Below are 10,825 nucleotides of genomic sequence, written 5' to 3' on the forward strand. Positions count from 1 at the left end.
ATGAACTATATCGTGTAATGACAATCAAAATAACATAAACAAATATCAATCGAAAATTTTCATATTTTCTAATCATTTTATTTTCATTACAAACCTGAATGTGTGTATGAAACACTGCCTGACAAAGCAAGAAAGAAAAAATAGAGGGGGAAAACGTATCTGTATCTTACACCAGTCAGTGGCGGTTCTAGCCTATTTACAGTGGTTGGGCAAAGATGATCCTGTCATATATATATATATATATATATATATATATATATATATATATATATATATATATATATATATATATATATATATAATTTATTTATTTATTTATTTATTTATTTATTTTAATTATAATTTTTTTTTCACCTTTAAAAAAAATATTTCAACCACAAATAATCACATTCACAATGAAATGACAATACCAGTAGATTTTAATTATTCCAAACGTAATCAAAAAATAATCACGAAAGAGAATACAACTAAAAAATAAAGCGACGAGACATAATGCGACAACACCTTGACAATAGAAGTCCATTTTATTCACTCGAAAAATTAAAGAGATGCTTTAATCCCTCAACGGTGAGATTAATATTTCTGTTACATTACTGGTTTTCAGTAGTATGTAGTAACCTTAAAGTTTTCATCGAGAAGCAACAACAGCGATATGACTCGAGTTTCATTCAGAGCTGAAATTGCATCATTTTTACTGCTGTCTTGGTGGTTAGAATGATTGTGCCGGTGGTGGTAGTGGTTGGAATAGTGGTAGCGGTGGTGGTGGTGGTGGAGGAGGAGGAGGAAGACGAGGCGGTGAGGGAGGATGTAATTATGATAGTGGTTTTGGTGGTGCTGTTGGTTAGAATGATAGTTGTGGAGACGATTGTTGTACTTGTTGTTAATATTGTTGTTGTTGTTGTTGTTGTTGTTGTTGTTGTTGTTGTTAATGATGATGATGATGATGATGATGATGATGATGATGATGATGATGATGATGATGATGATGATGATGATGATGATGATGATGATGACAACGACGATGTCGTCGACAATGATGGTTACCACCATACGATATTACAAAGTTTATTTAATCTTAGGCTTTCGCCAATAATTCACACAATACAATTAAGACAAAAGAATGTTATCAATCTCTCCTCATGCATTCGTTATACTATCACAATAACGACCGTGTTATCTTTACTCCTTCCCCAACCAACCCCTAGCTTCCCGCCTCTTCGTCGCGAACCATCTTATGTATTAGCTTCAGGACGGGCAAGTACGGAATCTGCCCACCCTTCCTTTAAACGTATTTATTTCCTCTATAACTTAGAATTCAACTCTCTCCTTACTCAGAAGAGTATTTCTCGTATACTAATTCAATTGTTGAGAAAACCAAAATGGTGGTTGTATTTTATATATTTATTTAGTCGTGACTTTTGAATAAAAGTGTTTTATTTTATTAGAGGGAATACAATAGAAAATTACATTGTTTTGCAAAATTATTTAGTCTGGCAATAAAAATACAGCGGTAATTACTTTAAGAATAATAAAAAAAAGAATAACAAATTAATTTGTTAAAAAAAACAAAAAACAAAAAAAACAACAAAAAACAAATAAGAAAACAATTTAAATCAATGAGTTTTGAGAAGTACTTAAATAAAGAAAACGAGGAAAAAAAAAGAAATAATTTAAATGGATAAACAAATATATAAAAACAACACAAATTAATACTAAATTGATATAATTTTAGTAAGTTAATAAATTTAATTCAATACTGGAACCTTCCCAAAGTCATTACATCAATGGTACCAGCACAAGTAAGGCAATAAATAAGAAAAAGTTCGTTTGCCAAAAGCTCTCTTCAGTGTTCACTGGTTATTAAGGTGGGCTCATTTGAATTAACCCGACCTAGTACTAGAGAGGCCAGACAGCAAAAAATCGGAGTTAGTTCACCGTCAGGCGACGTGACGATGAGATGACGATGTGGGCGGAGTGGAGTGGAGTGGTTGGGGAGGGGGGGGGGGTGATAAAAAGAACAGGAGCGTATCCTGGTTTATGCATTACGGGGTGCATGGTCATTCGCAATCTATCAAAAATACACACAAATTGATTTCAGTACGAAGTATCAAGTTTAAGTAGTAACTTTTGAAATTATCTAATTTAGATTTGATTATTTCTGACCTGGTAATACAGCTTATAACTTGAAAAAACAGGCTGGTATTTGCCCACCCTGCCCATTATTACCAGCCGTCCCTGACACCAGTGTCAGCTCCTTACTTTGTCACTTTGGTATTTTCAAATATTTAAAACGACCAAATTCAAAAGAACTTTGAAGCAATAAGTTGACGCGTATGCTTTCTTTCAATTTACAAAGGTTTATCTATGTTTATTCTAAATTTTATTCAATTTTAACTTTGGACAACTTGGGAGATTCCCTTTGACATCAGACATTTTGTTTGATGGATTATCTATATTCCTTCATGGATTGCCTTGGCGACGGTATCTCATTATATCGTGGCGGAAGGGCGTAATTTTTAATATATTATTCAAGGATATTTTTCACAATCTGAATTGTGCTAAATTTGACTTCAATTGAAAGATTATCCTTGTCGGGGTGGGAAGGGGAGAGTTACGCACCCTACATTTTGACTGTGCAACATGCTAAAGGGCGGTAACACATAAATATTTGATTAAATCAAAGCACGATCGTTATTTTAGATTTAAGTAGGACGATAATCATGAGCATTTAAATAGCGCAATATCTACTAAACGTGCTCAAAGTGCTTTACAAGGGTCCCAAGCTATCAGGAGCATTTAACATGAAAAACGGCGCATGACGCCAGTTAGGCGATATTACATTTTTTTTTTCCGACAGAGACAACGCTGTTCACGGCCAGGTAATAATTTTACACTTAAGTACGTTGAGAGAATGTGAATAAAGAGCCTTTTCCAAGGACTCAATTATGCGTCTTACAGAGCGAGACTCGACCCTGGGCATTAAAAATGAGCTTTTAAAAAATGAGCTTTTATATAGCGCAATATCCACTAAACGTGCTCAAAGCACTTTACAAGGGGTCCCTAGACAAAAGCAACACTTAAGACGTAGGACGAAACATGACGCCTGTTTTGCGATATTACACATTTTCGGAGAGAGACAACGCTGTTAACGGCCAGGTACTCATTTTACACCAGAGTACGGTGAGAGAATGTGAGTAAAGAGTCTTTTCCAAGGAATCAAATATGCGCCGAGCTAGGCTCGAACCCAGGACCTTCCGATCCGAAAGCGAGTGTCATACCACTAGACCACATAGCCGCACAACGTTCATTTCTCAACAACGCGGTGTCTAACAAAAAAAAGCACTAATGAAAGCAGTTTAGGATTGAGTAGACTGCCTGGAAATTGATTGACATTCCGGTCCGAAGGCAAGTGTCATACCACAAAACCGCAAAACTGCACATTTTCTTTTACCTCTGTCCTCATACCAGCTGCTAATATTGTTCCAAATTGTATTTCAAACAGCAATAACTATCAATGCCGCGATCAATTTCCAGGCAGTCTACCCAATCCCAAACTGTTTTCATTAGTTGTTTTTTTTTAGACACAACGTTTTTGAGAAATGAACGTATTCTAAGGTTGACTGAATTGGAAAATGTATCAAGAACGAAAAGAGAAGATAGATCGATTGAAATGGTTTGGCCATATTAACAGACGAGAGAGAGAGAGAGAGAGTGACTCAGTGGGAAGGAAAGTATTGGATATACAATTAGTGGGAAAGAGGGAAAAAAGGGACGCCCAGACTAGATGGTTGGATAGGGTTAAAGGATGATATGAAAGAACTGGGCCTTGGGGAGGATGAGATACATGGGAGATGTGGCATTCATTATGATTTCGGCAACCCTGCAAAATGCGGGATAAGCTGAAAGAAAAAGATTACACCGGCACACTGCATATTTATTGCTTAACTCTCGATGTACCAAATATTTTCTAGACTATCCTCGAAAAGCCATAACCGCCTAACATACAAATTGATTTAAAATTCTAACTCAGACAGAATAAGTACATGCTATGCATAGTTCTGTTTAGTTGAATAGGCTGCACGACACGGCATTAAGTCGTCATAAATATTACACAAACAATCCTTCAAACATTGTGGTGTACAAAATAAATCTTGAGGTACCGATAGCTCAGTTGGTAGAGCACTCGCTTCACAAGCACAGGGACAGAGATCAACCCCGGGTGCAGTCGAGGATTTTTTGTGACATCCTTGTCCAGCCATCAGTGATTGGGTAGCTCGGTCTGATAGATCTGATGGAGAGTACTTTGCGATAGACTAGCGTCCTATCCAAAGGGTACCAAGCAATTTCTTTAGTCTGTTTCACGCTATAGAAACCGGGATAAACTCCGGCTCCATGGCATATGAAAAAGAACAATGCAGTTTGTTTCGTAAAAAATGTGATGATTTTCCTATAGTTGATAAGGAGAGGGTTAAAACGTGTTAGTTGTTGATTTTATTCATTTTAATAAAGATAAAAATTACTCACTATTACAGCCCGTTGCAGAATCCAAGTGGCTCAACAAGAACGTAATAACAGATGCAGCAAAAATGAAAAAATGCATTTTGGCCCTCTTCATGGTTATAATGGGTTGGGTTTTAAGAGTATGAAGGGTTAGGGGAGGGAATAGTTAGCTCAATGGAGGACTGGGGCCTGGAGAGGGGGGTCGGGGGGGGGGGGGGTCAGAAGCGGTTGTAACCTCTCTTGACTAAAGGCTACCTGGAAGGAAGAGGAACAAATTCAATTTCAATTTTAATCGGCTTTTGCCAATGTGCAATTAATTGTAGGTCTTGCTTACTTACTTACTTAAGGAGAAGAATAAGGAGAAGAAGAAGAAGAAGAAGAAGAAGAAGAAGAAGAAGAAGAAGAAGAAGAAGAAGAAGAAGAAGAAGAAGAAGAAGAAGAAGAAGAAGAAGAAGAAGAAGAAGAAGAAGAAGAAGAGGAAGAAGAAGAAGAAGAAAGAAGAAGAAGAAGAAGAAGAAGAAGAAGAAGAAGAAAGAAGAAGAAGAAGAAGAAGAAGAAGAAGAAGAAGAAGAAGAAGAAGAAGAAGAAGAAGAAGAAGAAGAAGAAGAAGGAGAAGATGAAGAAGAAGAAGAAGAAGAAGAAGAAGAAGAAGAAGAAGAAGAAGAAGAAGAAGAAGAAGAAGAAGAAGAAGATAAAAATATTACCTGCTCAACCAACAACAATGAAACCTTATGACCAGTCTCACCACTTCATATGACATGTGTTTGAAATTGCTACATATTATTTATATTATTAAATAGGCTCAAGTTCAAATTGAAGAGCAGAAAAGTTGGTTGACGAGTCTGAGTGTCAGAAGACGCAGTTTCCGGTTTTAATCGGCCATTTCCTTTGAATGTCTTTTTTTTTTTTTTTTTTACTGTTGTTTGTTTTGTCTTTCTTAAATCCACAATGCGTGTTATAACTACTATATATAATATTTTCAATTGACTGCAAATTTTCACAAACGTCCTTGTGATATTATGTTTCATGATGCTTTAAATGTTTTCCAGTCAGGCTATGCTCTACCAAGTTTCCTTTACAAGCAGAACAAGTAACCAGCTAGGCGTTATTTTTTTCTGCTTATTTTTCTTTTGTGTTGTTTTATTGGGGATAATTGGTTGGGTTTGTTTGTTTTGTGGGGGGGGGGGGGGGGTTGTTGTTTTTTTTTTCTGTTTTTTTTTTAGTTTGTTTTTGTTTTTTGTCGTTTTTTTTTCTGTGGGATTTTTTTTGTCTTTTTGTTTGTTTATTTATTTATTTTTTTTTTGTTGTTGTTTTTTTTTTTTTTTTTTGTTTGTTTTTTGTTTTGATTTTTGGTTTGTTTTTCGTTTTTATGTGAGGCTATGTGGCCTTGTAATATGATACTCGCCTTCCAATCGGAAATCCCTGGGTTAGAGTACCGAGGGGCGCATAGTTCAGTCCTTGGAAAAGGCTCTTTACTCACATTCTCTTATTGTACTCGGTGGTATAATTAGGACATGGCCGGTAACAGCATGGTCTCTGTCCGAAAAAAAATTGTAATATCGCCATACAGATTTTGCTCCGGACTAAAAAGAGGCTATACAGAACAAGGAAACGAACTTTGTTGATAATACAGAGAAAATAGTAAAAACAATTTAAAGACTTAACTTTGGCATTGGAAAATGTAGATATTCGATACTGATATAATAATGTATATAAGCAAATTAGCCGGAACGAAAAAAATAATGTCAATGGGCCCCTCTATACAAACTGAGATTTAGTCTCTGTTCCCCAAGGGGAGAGGAGTGGTCATGACAGCGACTTCTTCAAGTTGTCTGTAATAGTGTTGTTTTGGGCGGAAGTTTATTTATGTTAGATTTATAGTTCATTTTTTATTAAACCCAATGAAATATGAACATGCATATGAAGAACTAGGCTCTAGTTAGCGTATACTAATTTTACGATAATAATTTTTTCTGTGCGAGTGATTTTTAAAACCATTTCTTGTATCTTGCGATCGTGGTCACGTCATTCATTTCGTTCTGAAATATTTGTAGCTGATAAATATTAAAGCATCTTTCATTTTAAAAGCAAACTTGATTTGAATGTACATTTTTGTTTTATTTTATACAGATGTTTGATTGTTTTTAAGGGTTTTATAGCGCTTGCAACACATTAGGCCTAAGGTCATATCAGCGCCAGTAAAAAGGGGGAAAATTGGATAGTAATAAGTTCTAGAATCTACATCGAGTTACTCTAGGAAAGAGTTGCACTCCTTTGTTATTAGCTAATTGACTTTAGTTGCAGATTAATTAGTTATTATTCGTTAAGTCCATTGTTTAAAATATAATTTGTGCTTACAAATATCAGAGTGGCATGCCCTAGAGAAAGATAGTGCCTTGAAGTAGGTACCACAAATGACAATTTATAAACATTTTAAATGGGTTTTTCTATCTATATTCATGTAGTATCTGATGGTTATTATTAGCATAATTATTTGATATAGTTCCAGTATCCACAAAAAACAGAGGTGCTTTACAATAGTTTTTTTGGTGTCACACAGTTTCATTCATTCGACTACGAAATCACCACAACAGTCACACACACGCACACACACAAACACACACACACACACACACACACACATACACATCGAATCACGAAAAGCAGAATGAAAAAGAGTTGTTTTTAAATGCTGTTTGAAGACTGGTAGACTTTCACATTGTCGGGTTTTAGATGGTAAAGAATTCCATATGATTGGAGCCGAAAATACAAAACCACGCTCAGCAAACTTTGTTCTTGTGATGTTTTTCTCCATTAGCGAAGAACTGGCAGCTCGCAGAGATCGAGTTGGTCTATAATTCCTCACATGGCATTCAATGTATTGAAGTTATGTATGGTGAGGGCAATTGTGAGCAAAACATGCGATTTTGTAAATTATTCTTTTCTCTATTGGAAGCCCGTGTAGTGACTTAAGAACGGTGTTATATGGTCCCAAGGCGTTGTCCTTTTAACTATACCAGCAGCTTTTTTTTTTTGCATCAACTGTAGTCTGTTCAGCGATGTTTTTGGTAGGCCGTATAGGAGAGAGTTCCAATAATCCAAGCGGCTGGTAACAAGGGCATGGATGAGTGTTTGCATGTTTCGTATTCAATAACATTTCGTATTCTGCATATCATTTGGAGAGCGCTATGAACCGCCTTTGTTATGTGTGCGCGCATGTCTGGTGAGTGTCAAAATAGAAACCAATGTTTCGAACGACATTGGAAATTTTAATAACAGATTCTTCGAGGGGCAGTTGGTTAATGAGTATATCCTTTCCTGTCTTTTTGAATACAATCAGCTCAGTTTTGTCCTCGTTGAATTTAAGCTTGTTGTTTTTCATCCATGCTTTAACGTTATCTAGACATGCTACGAGTTGCTGTTTTGTTTCTTCGATGTTTTTTGATGAAATGGGAGTGTATAACTGGGTATCATCTGCGTAGAGATGATGACTAAGACAGAAGGTCGTGATGATGTTGCTTAAGGGCTTTGTGTCATTATGAAAATATAAGGGCCGAGCACTGAACCCTGTGGAACGCCAAATTGCTGCTTTGTTGGTGATGAAAGGGAATCATTTATGAGAACGTGCTGTGGCCTGTCTCGCAAATAGCACGAAACCCATTCTAGAGTTTTGTCTCCGATTTCAACGAGCCTCTGCATTCGGTCCAGTAGTATTACGTGATCCACATTGTCAAACGCGGCACTTAGGTCCAGCAGCAGTAGTATTGCATTATCGTTTTTCTCAAGTAGGTCGACAAAATCATTGTGAACACGCAAAAGTGTTGATTCTGTGTTATGTGATTATTGAAAAACAGTATGCAAATTGTGAAATTTATGTAGTTGTTGAGACGTTTGACAATGAGTCTCTTTATTAATTTTGAAATGAAATGAAGGTTCGAGACTGGCCTGTAGTTTTTAAATTGATTACTGTCTATTTTTTTCTTTTTCAAGAGTGGAGTAATTAGAGCTTCTTTGAAGCAGCTTGGAATGTCTGCTTTCTCGATAGACCTATTTGCAATCGAAGTGCTAGCAGGTACAATTTCATTTACACATTCTTTCTTTGGTACAACATCAAGTTTGCACGGTTTATTTGGGGATTTCTTAATTGATTCAGTAACCTCTTCTATTGAAGCAGAGCAGAAATTGGACAATGAGCATGATATATGTGATATGCTATCTTCATATTCAGAGGTGTTGACTGTATTGTCCATGTTGGATCGAATGGTAGTAATTTTATTAGTACAGTAATCATTGAAGCGCTCTGCAAGTTCTGATTTGGTTTGGTGTGATGGCAGTAATTTTTCTCCCTTCTCAACTTTCATCAAACCGTTCAGGACATTAAAAAGATTCTTACTTTGCCTTTACTATCGTCCACCTTGCCTCTGATAGATTTTCTTTTGGTTTCAGAGTGTTAGTTGCCGTTCGTGCTTGTTTATATAACTCTCTATGTATTGTGAGTCTCGTTTTCCGCCATGTTTCTTCTGCTTCTCGTCTCGTTTGCTTTGACAACCGAATTTCCTACAGTGAACCATGATCGTGATAACTTTTGTTGACAACGAAGCATGGTGATCAAGAAGTTCAGACATAATTTCGGTAAAAATAGAAACTTTGTCATCTGCTGTTTATGCACGTTCAACTGTGTTGGTAAGACCGGATGTAATAATGTCAATTTTTAATTTCTCAATATCTAATGGCTTATATTTTTGAAATATTACTGTCTTGTTTTCTGTTGGTTTAGGTTTTTCCAAATTCAATTCAAATAAAACAGATTGATGGTCTGATATGTGGTTACTGTGTAAGTTGTCATCACGATGTTTAATGATGAGGTCTAACGTGTTTCCCTTTTCATGTGTTGGTTCTGTGAGGAGTTGGACATAGTTCTGTGCCTCAAATAAATTGAGAAAATTCGATGCATTGTTATCTGACTCGTCATTCACATGGATGTTGAAATCCGCTTAGACTAAGGTGTAAAGATTGTCTCTTCTTGACAGATCGGTGAAATACTGTTCAAATTCTATCGAAAACTGTCTTGTTGTTTTGTTATGGAAAACACTTTTGAAAATCTATACATAATTTTTTTTTCATGAGAGAAATTTCACTTTTCAAGAACTTAGAATGTTTTAACTTCGGTGACTGATGTAGGAAAATGTAGTTTGTTTGTTTTTTAATGTCATTTTCTGAGTTCAATGAATGATACCATAAGTTTGTTTCTCACATTACATCGAAGGAAAGGGATCGCATGTTTCGCTTATTAACGTGTGCTAAATACGAATCATATATATATGATATATATATATATATATATATATATATATATATATATATATATATATGTATGTATATATATAAACCTCCGAATGGTGAAGAAATGACATACAGTGGACCCCCTGGACGCAGATGATCTGGCTCTTCTGTCTCACACCCAGGACCAGATGCAAGTAAAAACCACAATTATAAACAGCCTCTCGGAATCCATTGGTTTGAGAATCCATCCTGTAAAGTCAAAGGTATTAAGGATAGGTACGCGTCAAAGGAGGAGAAAGAAGAAGAAGAAGAAGAAGAAGAAGAAGAAGAAGAAGAAGAAGAAGAAGAAGAAGAAGAAGAAGAAGAAGTAGAAGAAGAAGAAGAAGAAGAAGTTCGGTCTTGGGATAAGACACTTTCCTTGGGCTGGACTCTGGGAGAGTTGCAGTTGCAGTTGATTCCTTGAATAAGGCTCTTTACTCATATTCTTTCACCACTCAATCAGATAAATAATGAATGCATGACCTGCTACAGCGACACCTCTATTGGAATAGAACCTAACAAGCGTCATGCCTCATCCTACAGGTTGAGTTGCTGTTGGCTTGGTACTCCTTGTAAAGTGCTTTGATGCTTTTAATATAGAAATTGCGCTATATAAAAATAGAGTGGGAGATCAAAGTCGATTTGCTGCGTCCAATTCTTGGGATGGGGGGTAAGTACCTCAACTGTTATGTTTTTTTTAATTATTTGTAAATGACCAAGAAAGAATAATGGAAAATAATTTAATAGGTGTATGTTTCCAAGCCATTTCTATTTATCTCATCCCTCCTCACCCACCCAGAAGTGATTTAGTAGCTGGGTCAATTAGACCTGGTTAAAAGTACCTACTCTCTGATTAGACTAGCATCCTATCTAAATAATAATAAATGGCATTTATATAGAGCTTTACCCCGTTGTCACAGGCTCTAAGCGCTTTACAGTGATATAAAACAAAACATATTACAGTGAGACAAGTGTGAAGGAAACGTGATACGAATTCAATTTA

General features: G+C 36.0%; 1 protein-coding gene and 1 long non-coding RNA gene across 2 annotated transcripts in view; one reads left to right on the top strand and one right to left on the bottom strand.

Moving 5' to 3' along the window:
• LOC144972117 (receptor-type tyrosine-protein phosphatase F-like) overlaps positions 1–5,226 on the bottom strand; it is a 62,003-nt gene extending 56,777 nt beyond the window's left edge. Inside the window, exons 1-2 of the mRNA XM_078913205.1 lie at positions 5,205–5,226; positions 4,525–4,755 (exon numbers count right to left, since the gene is read on the bottom strand). The gene's annotated coding sequence lies outside the window, so the exon portion shown is untranslated. The remainder of the gene's footprint in view (positions 1–4,524; positions 4,756–5,204) is intronic.
• Positions 5,227–9,439: 4,213 nt separating this feature from the next.
• Positions 9,440–10,483, top strand: LOC144972142 (uncharacterized). The gene is made up of 3 exons (XR_013645294.1): positions 9,440–9,504; positions 9,906–10,046; positions 10,286–10,483. It is a non-coding gene; the product is annotated as an uncharacterized LOC144972142 (long non-coding RNA).
• The last annotated feature ends 342 nt before the right edge of the window (positions 10,484–10,825 follow it).

The sequence above is a fragment of the Berghia stephanieae genome, chromosome 1 (genome assembly GCF_034508935.2).
Source record: "Berghia stephanieae isolate SIO BIC M18660-M18661 chromosome 1, UCSD_Bste_1.3, whole genome shotgun sequence".
In the NCBI taxonomy this organism is placed as follows: domain Eukaryota; kingdom Metazoa; phylum Mollusca; class Gastropoda; order Nudibranchia; family Aeolidiidae; genus Berghia; species Berghia stephanieae.